This window comes from Phasianus colchicus, chromosome 1, assembly GCF_987193195.1.
Source record: "Phasianus colchicus chromosome 1, bPhaCol1.hap1.1, whole genome shotgun sequence".
NCBI classification, from domain to species: domain Eukaryota; kingdom Metazoa; phylum Chordata; class Aves; order Galliformes; family Phasianidae; genus Phasianus; species Phasianus colchicus.
Genome location: NC_143436.1, coordinates 121,041,664 through 121,054,942, shown reverse-complemented (window position 1 = coordinate 121,054,942; position 13,279 = coordinate 121,041,664). Strand labels below are relative to the sequence as shown.

General features: G+C 39.2%; 1 long non-coding RNA gene across 2 annotated transcripts in view; it reads left to right on the top strand.

Annotated features, from left to right (window-relative positions):
• LOC149919997 (uncharacterized) overlaps positions 1 to 13,279 on the top strand; it is a 52,290-nt gene that overhangs the window by 21,248 nt on the left and 17,763 nt on the right. Inside the window, exon 4 of one of the 2 annotated variants that reach the window (XR_016461381.1) lies at positions 6,762 to 10,000. The exons of the other annotated variant lie outside the window; for it this stretch is intronic. This is a non-coding gene — a long non-coding RNA (uncharacterized LOC149919997). Of the gene's footprint in view, positions 1 to 6,761; positions 10,001 to 13,279 lie in introns of those variants that run through there. 2 annotated transcript variants of the gene reach the window in all.

Below are 13,279 nucleotides of genomic sequence, written 5' to 3'. Positions count from 1 at the left end.
ATGTCAAACAGCACTAGGAGAGGAAAGATGTGTGAGACAGTGTTTGTTACTTGACTGTTACTTAATTCACCTTGCAAAAATAAAAACCCACAAAAAAACTAAGACTCGGCTGTGGCCTCAAAGAATAAATATGAATTCTTAAAGTAAAGGAGATACTGATATACTTCAAAAACATATCAAAACAGTGAATTTGTGAAGTAGTGCAGTTTTCTTTGTTTTGGTAAGTGATATTGGCATAGTAACATTATTTGCTGGACTAACAAGTTTGTTAATTAAAGCTTGTGTAAAGTGAATAATTTTGTAAAATCAATTTCTATATTGCACAAGTTTCCCTCTGAGAGCTTTCTAATTAGGGGATTAGAGACTAAAGAAAGAGTAATTGGGAACTGAATTGTGTTGGGAGGGGTAATAAATGTAATGGGAAGTCATAGTTTGTTTGGGAATGGTCTTAAATGGAATTTTTACTATATTAGATAAGGGATCATGAAATCCCCACTTAATATCCTATGAGGGAACCTAACACAGTGTCAAATGCATAGTAGCTTTTGACATCAAGAAGTTTCTCTGTTGACTGTATTTATAATGTGAAGCTCTTTCCTATTTGGACTGAAGATAAGTAATTCTTTCTCCTCATCAATGTCCAGAGTGCTGTTTCTTAGTGAGGGGTGAACAAATGGATAGAAAGCATTCACCTGGGTGCTATGGTGCCTCCTGATTTTTGAGTACTGTTGTATTGGTCCTGTCTGTTATCTTGTGAAACTGCAACTTTATCTAAAGAATGCAGGGCACGCTCCAAATGAAAAGTGTTCTGTAATCTCATTCTGAGAGCAGAGAGAGAAAATGACTGAAGGGAACTGATACTCAAAGGATGCTTTTAAGTTAGAACTGGAAGTTTTGTGGGGCTCTTTTTATTATTCTGTATTGATACGGTGCACTGCACAGTGAGTGATTTGATTGTAGATGCCATTGCAGTAATGGTGATGATGCTAATAATGACAGCAGAAGCCCAAGAGTGACTCTGAGTTGGAATTTCTGTTCATTTTCTGTAACTGTGTTCCTGAACAATCAACCAAATTGCTACGGAAGTAGATTTTATGAAGTCTCCAATGTATACTTTTTCCAGTTTTCTCCCTTCTAAAAAGTGTAATGAAAACTACACAAGTACTTAGCAAACAGGAATTCTTAGTTTTAGTATATATATTTGTAGAACATGTTTGACTTGTACAGTGCTACGGTTTCCCTATCTGGTTGGCAAAATTATTGTGTGACTTGCCTTCGTGGAGTTTTGGCACAGGACAGAGTAAGATAAGTGTGAAAGTTATTTCTCTAGGCTAACACGTGCTGGGGTGCCCTTACTGTATGCTAGGCATGGATTTGTGAAAAGCAAAGGTTTTAGGTTGGAAGGGACCTTAAAATTTTTCTAATTCCAACCTCCCTTCAAACTGTATAACACAGTTTGTGTTGCACTATTGTACATAAAGGTATTTTAGTGAAGAAGAATTCTAGATTGGAGCACAAATAGGTAGCGTTGTTGTAGCCAGCCTTGTTTCAGTTCAGTACTTGGGCCTGTCCTCTTCAATATCTTTATTGATGACCTGGTTGAAGGCATTGAGTGCATCCTCAGTAAGTTTGCAGATGACGCCAAGTTGGCTGGAAGTGTCGATCTGCCTGGAGGTAGTGAGGCCCTACAGAGGGATCTGGACAGGCTGGGATGAAGCCAATGGGATGAGGTTCAACAAGACCAAATGCCGGGTTCTCACTTTGGCCACAACAACCCCAGGCAATGCTACAGGCTTGGGGTAGTGTGGCTGGAAGACTGTGTAGAGGAAATGGACCTGGGGGTATTGATTGATGCTCAGCTGAACGTGAGCCAGCAGTGTGCCCAGGTGGCCAAGAAGGCCAATGGCATCCTGGCTTGCATCAGAACAGTGTTGCCAGCAGGAACAGGGAAGTGACTGTTCCCCTGCACTCAGCTCTGGTGAGGCCGCACCTCGAGTACTGCATCCAGTTTTGGGCCCCTCACTGCAAGAAAGGCAGTGAGGCCCTGAAGTGGGTTCAAAGAAGGGCAACAAAGCTGGTGAGGGGTCTGGAGCACAGGCCTTATGAGGAGCGGCTGAGGGAGCTGGGATTGTTCAGTCTGGAGAAGAGGAGGCTCAGGGGAGACCTTGTTGCTCTCTATAACTACCTGAAGGGAGGTTGTAGTGAGCTGGGGGTCGGCCTCTTCTCTCGTGTAACTGGTGACAGGACTAGAGGGAATGGCTTCAAGCTGTGCCAGGGGAGATTTAGGCTGGATGTTAGGAAATACTACTTCTCTGAAAGAGTGGCAGGCAGTGTGGAATGGGCTGCCCAGGGAGGTGGTGGAGTCTCCAACCCTGGAGGTGTTCAAGGAACACTTGTATTTTGTGGTGAGGGATATGGTTTAGTGAGAACTATTGGTGATAGGTGGATGGTTGGACTGGATGATCTTCTAGGTCTTTTCCAACCTTGGTGTTTCTGTGATTTTGTGATTCTCAGGTACAAAAATCCTGTGAAGGGTGTTAGGGGAAATCTCTCTTGTACCATTTGTGTGTATGTTATGAGTCTTTTTCTATCTTGTATTTCACTGTGAAATTCTATGATCTTAATACAGAATAGAGAATATTAATCAGCCATAATGCCTTTCATTATCGAAAGACGTTCTGCTAGTAAGCTTTGTAGTTTTGGAAAGGTTTATGTTTCATTCTGAGACTGATTTAATAGTCTCTCAAGTAGGGAGGTTATGTCACATTAAAACTACAAATTATTATATTAAGATTTATGTAGGTAGCTTTGTTCATAAATCTCAAAACCAGAAGCTTTTGGTGAAAACAGTATTATTGGGATAAAGGCTGTAACTGGTAAGGACAGAAATGTTTTCCTAGAAATGTTTTTGTTCATTTCTTTGGAATTCCAGTCATTCCTGCCCCCTTCCTCAAACAGCAGAAAAAATTAGATGCCCCAGACATCTATAAATTCTCATGCATCATAGGTTCCCTGTATTTTCCTCCTCTCTCTTGCTGTAAGCCTCAAGACACAACTGAATGTCAGGGTTTTCTTCGTTGGTAGAAGTCATTAAAGTGTATTTAATTTGCAATTTGGTAGAACAGTGTCCCTTCCACTCATCTATCCGTGGGCATCACCATGGGCATCTGAAAGTTTTTATCTGGTATTTATGAAAACAGACCAAAAAATCACTTTTGTGCATGTGTAATCTTCTAGAGAGCAAGAATGAATTCTCAGTGGCGTTCAAGGTTTTGCATTTTCTTTTCATTTCAATGCTTGTTGTTACTAGTGCATGTCAAAAACCTTCCAAATGCTGTTTGGAAACAGCTGTGATTTTGCTTTTTGGTTTACAGCCAGGGCCATTTAATGGAGGAAGGTTTCTTACATTCCACTAGTTGCTCTCTCTTGGTCCATGCTGGCTTTAAAACACTTTCCTGATGATGCCTCCATATGTGTGTGAAATGTTTTGATTTCAACAAGACCACCAAACAGTTCTGCTCAGTCCAGGCCCTAGGAAAAGGATGACTTACTATGCTGAAAAACAAATTCACAGAGATGAGAAATGTTTTTATTTTGCAAGGCAAAGCCATGTCCTCTGCCAGGAATAGTCTCAGTATTTCTGAAAAGATAAAATCTCTAATTAAGGTGAAACATAAATATATGAATGAAAAAAGTCATTGGATAAAAGAAGGATAAGAAAAAGATCTGGATCAAAACTACTTTGTTACTGCTACTTTAAATGCACTATTTCTAGAAGCCTACCAGAAGTGCAAATTAGTCTGCAAGTGCCTGTCAAAGTACAGGTCTATTTGAAATATTTAATTATCAGTATTACCAGTGTATCCAATTGACACCTAATAATTTCTAATATGTATAGGTAAATCATTTAGTTAAAGTATATTTGTCAGATTAACAATGAAAATACTTTGACATGCTGGAATGCAGATCCAGACCTGAATTACAGGATAATGTATTTGGACTGAAAACTTTCAGTATTTCTAAGTAATAAAAAAGTGATTAAAGTATGTTCCTATATTTCACAGAACAGCCATATAATGATATTTCTGTCCTGGAAAAAGGTATTACAGAACTACTGTTCTTTGAATCAGACATAAAAATCATCAGACTGTAAAAAATGATGTCACATCATAATATGTACCTGAGAGCATCTCCCATGCTGATGTAGGATTATTAAATACTTCACAGGCTTTGTAGCTTTGCTCGGTGTCTAGATATGATGTTTCCCTTATTCCCTTGTTGTTATAGAGCTTTAATCCTACAGACGTTCAGTAGGCAGAGCTGTGAGTTGAATTCCAGTATCTAAACATGCTTGTGCTATCTTTGAACACAGCAGCTCAGGTACTGGTAACTACCTACATCTTGGAATAGGATACCTGCCAGAGGGCTGCGAGGTGCTCTGTGCTGTGCCTTGTGTAGCTACAGCTATAATGCTGCTGTAGAGCTATTTGCAGAGTGAGGTCTATCTCCATCGTTTGGCTGTCATAGCAGTGGCTGCAGTCTATTCCTGTCATTTATGAACAGAAATTTTGGAATAGGTTTTTGCTAAAATAGATGGAATCATTAAGATATCCTTCCTCCATATACACCAAATACATCTCAACTGTGATGAGCTTGCTTTTTTTTTTTTTTTTTTTTTTTAAATATCGTCAGTGAAGTAGGACATAGAGCAGGACTTCTGAATCAATCCTGTGTTAGGGTACAGAGAAGGAGGAAATGAGCTTACTAAAACTCATTACATACCACTGACCAGATCTGTATTTTAATGCTCACTTATATATGCTTATTTGACAGGACATGGAATGCATCAGTTAAGTTTTTACTAGTTGTGTCGTTCCACAGCCATTGACAGGGGAGTTGCATTGTCTTTCTTGCACTGCTCTTAGGAGAAAGTCTTTCTGTTCTTTATATGCAGGAAAGCTACAGCTTTCTTCTGAAAGCTAATAGCTATATCTGGTTTTGTTCTTAGAACTTCAAGTTCCCGCAGGCTTTCCTCAGAGTCTTTTCTGTTGCTGAGTATGCTATGTGCTTCAGCCTTTAGACAGAAGTGATAGCATTTTGTGTGTTTAATATATCATATTATCAAACAGGATGATTGACTTTCAACACCATATGGTGAAATGGAGTCACCGGGTCACATGAAGGGCAAAGTAACGCTGGTGTGGTGAATATATAGGACAAGCAATAGAGTAACTCCTCCTGGCTCTATGAAACTCTATAACTCTGCTTGCCTAAAGCTTGTCTTATGTCAATTTCCTTGAAAATGTGCAGTGAATTGATGACATTGCTCAGAACGAATCAGCAGCTACAAGTTGGCTGCTCCCAGAAGAGCTTGTGCATTAGGCTTCATGCTAATGAGAGAGCTTGGCTGAAGATCCTTGGCTCCTGGTAGAGGTCTTTTCTCTGCTTTGCTCTCTACTGGGAAGAAAAAAAAGAAACAGTGTAGGAATGTAAATGTACAGGGATGCTAAAAGTAAAGTAGATAACTCATTTTTGTAGAGCTATTGTATCACCCTTAATTAGGGCAGAAGTGTCTGTTCACCTTGGTGACACTCCAGGGGTTGAAGGTGATACAGTCTTTCAGACTCTCTGTAGTTATAAATAACTTTTCTGAGATTAGGCTTTTCTGAATTTCAGATTCTCAGGTTTAGCCTGAGAATTTTTTATTTAAATAATCTTTTATTGTCAGTAAGCTTTCACGTGCTACATTTTTAAAAAAGTTGTTGAAAGACATATTTTCAAATTATTATAGAATTTGATAACCATACTAACTGAACTATCAACCCTCTGCTAAATCATGTCCCTGAGCACCACATCCAAATAGGTTTTAAACACATCCAGGGATGGTGACTCAACCACCTCCCTGGGGAGCCTATTCCAGTGCTTAACAACCCTTTCTGTAAAGAAGTTTTTCCTGATATCCAACCTAAACCTCCCCTGGCTCAACTTGAAGCCATTTCCCCTCATCCTGTCACCAGCAAGAATTATGTCTGAACAGGTCTTCTTTACAGACATCAGACTTGTATGCAATAGTAATTGTGTCATAATGCCACATAAAGTACCACTGATATATATAAACTGATATATATATACACTGATATATATAAGCATCTACTAAATTTCAAATTTTTAGTATTCTATGTGTTACCATAAATGGAATATAATTTGAGTTCATTTAAGTGGATAAAATTGACAGAATCGCAGAATGTTTTCTGTCAGAAAGTATCTCTGGAAGTCATCTGGAAGTCTTCTTATAGTGGAGAGGCAACATTAGTCTGTGTTTTTTTTTTTTTTTTTTTTAATGTGCAATTAAAAAATCTTAAGTTTGTTTTAGTTGAGAATCTGAAGAACAAAGTTGTTAAATCAGGAATTGTGAAGCAGCATGATTTAAGTTGTTAGTATTTGAAGGGCTGAGGTCTCCAACTCTTGAGGTTGTGATGTCATCAAACCTATTTGAGTGGCCATATCTATTATACAGCTGCTTAGGGCTTGAGGCATTGCTTTCAAATCATGTGTAGTGGAGGTGTTTGCAAATGTCGTGGTGGTATTCATTAGGTAGTTGACAAAACTGTGGTAATAATGTCATCGAAGGTCATAGGCCAAAATTGTAATCTGACTTTGGCAGCTTCTCTATTTAGATGCCTGCTTGAATTATGCTAGTGGGACTTTGTGAGTTATTGAGTGTTTGAGTTTATTGAATATATGTTTGGGTTATTTTTCAGAAATACTGATCACCTGTAAGTTTCTGTGGAGGCTGCAGCTCCGTAGGTGATGGGGAAACAGCATATTCTCTGAAAGGAAACCCACTGCAGAAAGAAAACTAACTGTTCTCTACCAGAAAATTGAACAGCATGCAGAAAACTCATGCAAACAAGAATTACTGCAAATACGGGGACAGATGGGCTTGGCAGCATGTCCTTAAATTGTCATCCAGAGGGAAAAAAGAAACAAACAAAAAACCTCAACAACCTTAACTTGGAGTGCGTGTGATTGGGAATGGGAGATTATTGGAGATTTCATGATAAGTTTGTTTTTAGAAAAAAGAAAACTTTAAGCTGTAATTCATTTTTTTTGCTGTTGAATTTTTCTTGAAGTTCTTGAGCTGAACATAAAGATTTCCCTATTCTTCATTCTACGTGCAGGATACATATCTCATACTTACAGTTCTCTTCATCTGAGAGTGACTAGTTGAGAAGAAATTCAATTTCAAAGAGCCATTGACCATCTCATGAATGTAAGCTTTATATCTGTCATTCAGTTACATGCCTGTGCCAGGTACCTACTTGGACAACCCAAGAGGCACTGTAGAAGATGGCATCTTTTATTCTTGCGATTACCCTTTAGCTCTTATCCCATGCATTTTGATACCATCCCCAGTCTGTGGTGAAGTACCTATAGGAATTCCTGCCAGATAGCAATATATAACAAAAGCAATATGATGTTGTGTATGTATAATATGCCATTATACAACTGTTGTACATAGTTTGTGCACTACAAAACCGATCCATTAGTGTTTATACTATAATGAAAACAATAGCAATTTTTAAACTAAAACACAATGAAAAGCAAACAAATAGAAGATGAAAATAAGTGCAACAAACCCCAAACAATAAAGAGGAAGGGCAAAAGGAATGTTCTACATTTCCAGGAATTGGGTATGGGCATGAACTGAGCTGAGGCCAGTTCCTGCTGTAGAGCCCACGTCAGTTTTGATGATAAATAATAGATGTCACTGCTCAGCAAGAACTCATTAACAGCACCTTCTTAGTGCTTGATGATGATCAAAAGCCAATTTTCTATACTGGGAAAAGATGCTGTTAAGATGGAGATGCAGATATCTTAATAAGTTAAAGTATCTGAGGGCCAAGTGCCAGAAAGGTAATTTCCTATGTATGCTCAGAGCTATTCTGTGATAGGAGGAAAAAAGAGTGAGAAGCTGCTTTGTGTGGGAGCTATCAATAGGCGCTTTTAGGAGTCGTGTTACTTCTTGATATCAGAAGCATCTGCAGAGAGGCAGGCAAATCCATAACCCATTCCTGGCTCCTTACTTTATGTGCTCATAGGAGGCAAAGATGCAGAAGACACTGCATAGCTTCCAAAGGTAGATAGGCAGTTATGCCTGCCTTACTTGGTAATAAGACCATCTGGGAATCCTGTGATGACATTGGTGGGGAAGAATGAGTTGTTAGAGGATGGGAGATATGAGGTATGGTATTTGATTTGGTGCTGTGTACAGAAAGCTCTGAGGGTTACTAGTACAGTTCAGTGCTAAGGCTTCTGACACTGCTTCATGAGTCATTTATCAGGCTCTTTCCTCAGGCTTGCACAAAGTTTTTTTCTCCTTTTTCTATTACTAAGATGGTTAAATTGAAGGCCAGAACACCTTACATACAGAGCTTTCCTGTGTGTTGGCAAAGCCATAACTAGGACTGGGAGCTGTAGGCAGGTTCCACTGTTAGAATGAACTGATTGGGTCTCTCTTGCAGCCAAGGGATTTGTGCATCACAACACAGCCTGATGGCCAAATTGCCTGCAGCATAATTCAGCATAGGCTTGTGGCTACTGTAGGTGGATCACTAACTCCTTGTTGTACAGTCAGTATCACAGCATTCCACCCCTTGATCCTCATACAGCTTGCCTTTCTCAAAGTTGTTGTAAATTGCAGATTATATTGCTAGAACAAGGATTTCTAAAATGCTCAGTACAAGGCTGTATAAGATCCAGTAGAGGAGACATGGCCTGTTCAAGATCACTCATTCTGCAAAAACAGTCTCTTCTACAAGGCTCCCAATACAGAGTATGGACTTTCAAGCAAACAGATATCTCTTCAAGACCTCTGTCCCAGGATGACATGGACTGCCCTAGGGCTCACAGATTTTCAGAAAGGTGGCCATTCTTTTCTAGAATTCTAAGTAGCTCTGAAAACAGATCTCTCATCCCTGATGAGAGCAGCACAAGGCAGCAACCTTCTGTTATTTCACCAGTTTCAGCTTCTGCAGCAGCAGCTCTTGTGTCTCCATGCTGATGGGCAGTGTGATTTCCTCTGCACCCTGTGCAGAAATACTCTGGGTATCTAGGGCTGGAAAGGTTGTTTCTGCCATCAGGAAAGGTAACAGTGGTAAAGGAAAGATTTCAGAAGAGATGTTTGAAGAAACAAAGACTTTAAAATAGGACTGGGAGAAAAAAGTGCAGCATGTGAAAAGGCCGTTGAGGCAGGAGAAAGGTGAGGTAGAAGAGTGCATAAGTCAACAAGACCTGATTGCTGGTGGGTAACAGGAAGTACAGGAGTACAGGTGTCATTGCATGTTTATACAGCAAGACAAGCAAATCAGTTTGTTTCAGAACAGAGCTCTTGGTGTTTTGAGAACTTTCTATTAAAGCATATGAGTGGCCTTACTGATAAATTAACTTGTATATCGTAGGAGGTAATTGCTCATGATACGAACATAGAATAAATCATCTGGCTTTATTTCCTCTACGTGATACCTTGTTTGCACACCAAGCTGCTCTGAAATTTGCATCAGTGTGCAAAGTGTGGGAGTGATGGCTTTCGTTTAAACAGCTCAGCACTGCCCTGCATTAAAATGCTGATGCAGCCACAGCTCGTTTTCCTCAGAAGGGACTTACAGCTGTCTTTCCGCACTGCACAGCAATTGAGAGGAGACAAAGGGTTGTAGACTTTAGTTAGAATCTGTGACAGCAGCTACACTGTACTTTTTACGTTCTTAGAAAACAGAGTGTGCAAAGTTTTTCTCATGGGACAGAGGGTATAAAGTGCCATGACCATAGGACTGATTTGCTCCATATTTTTCATCTCAAAAATCCATCTTTGACAAGTGTATGTTTTCTATAAATGTTTTTGTGTCAGAGTTTAAATGCTGTGATTTAAAGAAGCACAATTTTATTCTTCATATTCATTCTTACATATAAATTATATTTTAATAAAAATGGTCTGACTTCTATAGAAACCTTTTGTCACATAAGGCAAATCTTATGACATCTTAGATGTTTTAGTCAAGCATATATTTCATGTTAACAATATGGGATAGGGAAACAAGTGAAGCTATCTCCTTTGCAAAAATGAGAGAACACTTTTATAAGCATCTCATAGTTTTACAAAGAGGACTTCATGTCTAGTCAGATCAAAGCTTTTATTCAGAATAACTGAATAAACTTACCATAGACCTGAATTTTGAAGTAAGAAGAGTAATCATGGGTGTGATGTGCACCCTTTGACACTGTTGAGAGCAATGTGGTTTATCCTTTTTTCAAATGTTTGTTTTGTCTGTTTTGTTTGTTCTTTATAATGAAGACTTTTGTTCTAAAAAGAAATATTTTCTCCAGATGGACTTCATCCACCACAGTCCACTTCCAAAACTGCTGGCTTTGTCTATAAGTTGCAGACATACCTTTTATTGAAAACCCATAATAATTTATCTTATCTGTTTTTTTTCCCCCAAGAAAACTTCTACTATTTCTCAGAAAACAATCCCATTATTATCTAAAAGCACAATATCTCTTCAAATGTCTTAATTCTTTTTTTCATCAACAGATTGTTCTCCTGGGAAAGCTACTCGCAGAAGATAAACTGCATTGATTCAATGAAACTGTTAATGAGAGTGCAGTTTTACAGCTGGAGATCTGGAAAGTGGCAGGGTGAGGAGGAAGAGCACTGTACTTTTCCCCCAGGTTTAAGTCTGTACCTCTGATATATGACACATCAAATACCTGTTCAATAATTTTTATTCCCATATGCCTTCTTTGAGAAGCAGGGCTGATGCAAATAGTCTCTTGCTTGAACTATTACTTGCTATTGCTTACTATTAAATTTGAATAGGATGTAATATCCACGGAAGTGGAAAATGGAGAATGAGGTAGATTCTTGCTACTATGGCACTAAACAGTGCAATAGAAGATGAACTTTTGAACATTATCTCTGAAACCAGCCATGCATTTTTTTCATCTGTTTCCTGCATAATCCATGTACATTCTCTGCATGTATCCAAGATTTGCAGTTATTTGTTGACAGCCAGCTGAACATGAGCCAGCAGTGTGTCCAGGTAGCCAAGAAGGGCAATGGCATTCTGGCTTTTGTCAGAAATAGAGTTGCCTGCAGGAGCAGGGAAGTGATCATCCCTCTGTACTCAGTTCAGTATTTGAGGCTGCACCTCAAATACTTTGTTCAGTTTTGGGTGCCTCGCTGAAAGACATTGAGGCCCTGGAGTGTGTCTGGAGAAAGGTAACAAAACTGTGGGGGGGCTGGAGCACAGGTCTTATGGGGAGCGGCTGAGGGAGCTGGATTGTTCAGTCTGGAGAAGAGGAGGCTCAGAGGAGACCTTATTGCTCTCTACAAATTCCTGAAAGGAGTTTGTGGTGAGCTACTCTTCTACCAGGTACGTGGATAGGATGAGAAAAAATGGCCTGAAGTTGTGTCAGGGGAGGTTCAGGTTGGATATTAGGAAAAATTTCTTCTCCAAAAGAGTGGTGAGGCAGTGACACAAGCTGCCCAGGGAGGTAGTGGAGTCACCATCTCTGGAGGTGTTCAAGGAATGTGCACATGTGGCACTGAGGACACAGTTAGTGAATATGGTGATGGTGGGTTGACAGTTGGACTAGATGATCTAGGTTTTTTCCAACTGTAATGATTTCATGACTTATCTTAGTCTAGTGTAGTGGACTTTAAACTGTACACTTATGAATCCTTTGCTTTGAAAGGTCTTTTTGAAGAATAGAGAAACAAGAGCTACTGATAGTAAGGATAGTAGTGACTTGACCTGTCTCAAGATGGAATTCGATTAATTCACAACTGAAATGATATAGCACAGTTGTTTGTGGCAACTGGATGAAAGGGAAGTAAGAATTTCACATCAGTAAGCTCTGGCCCTTGAGAAATTTATTTGAAGTCGGTTTTAGAGAGTGGAAACTTTTAGCACAGGTTTATGTGTTGCTACCCTAGTAACACCTGTAGAAGGAAATATGTGGCAAAGATGTTAGCTGAACCAAAGCAAGATGTCTTTATAAAATGAACGTATTTTATGATACTTTTAGCTAAACTCTAAAAAAATAGAACCTTGCAAGCAGAGTTTATGTGGCAGTGATTAGAGCATCACCAAGGATGGGCTTCATAATTTTTCACCCAAAAGAAGTCCATGAATAAGATGAAGAAAATGATCGACTTAGTTCGAAACATCAACATTCATTAGTTACAAACAAGTGAAGTCTGAACTATGGGAGACTTGCTTTTCCATAGGTTTGTTTTGAACACTTATTTATTGCAGATGTTTTTGATGAGGGATATACCAGATTTCAAGATAATTGTGCTTGCCACTCTATCAAAAATGGGCTATTTTGGGGTCTCTGAAGTGGAGTTAAAGATTGATTATCAGTTTAAGAAAAATATACTCTTACCTTGTTGGGTTAGAATTTCCTGTGTACGTGCACAAGGGTTACTCATCTCTTTTTCCCAAAGGCACTGTGGCGATCAGAGCATCAGAGCACACAGGTACTGTGGGGTACCTAGGGGTACTATGGTCAGTTCAACATACCTGAAGTTAATATTTTTGGCTTTTTGATCACTCTGTACCAGCGTTATACCTTCTAATGCTCTGGGAGTGGTTGGAAGAAGTTTGCAGATTTTGTCAGAAACCCTCCTTTTGCAAAATAAGAAATAATAGTAATGATAATTATCTTGACAGTGTACTCTTTCCCCTAGATGTGCACATTGTGCACCGGATTACACAGTCCATGCATAGATTATCTTTGGGCACCTACAGTACTGCAGAGATCCTGCAGGCAGAAAATTTAAAAGCTCTAGCTTTTTGCCGTCGGTACCCCATTCACTCAGTAATGATGGAGCACAAATACGAGCAGTTTTGGGAATCTCATTTTTCCTGCTGAACTGTGGCCAGTATTTCAGTTGGAATAATTTAACTCTGGTGTCCTTTGGTTTCATACATGCTGTTGAACTGTTCTGCGTGGAGAGAATGTGACACCCAGCAAGGAAGCAGAGTCTGAGACTTTGAGAAACAGTTGCATTACTCTGTGGTAATGTAACCGGCAAGTTTATAGATGAAAAAGCCAGCCTTTTTCTTACCCTTTTGCATGCTGAGACAGTAACAGCTGCTGGCTGGAAACAGAAATTAGTGTCACATTATGCTTGTATACAAAAATAAGTGTCCCTACTAGAGAAATTTATATTTCCTGTTTTCAGTATGGGGAATATTGTAGAAACTATAACATT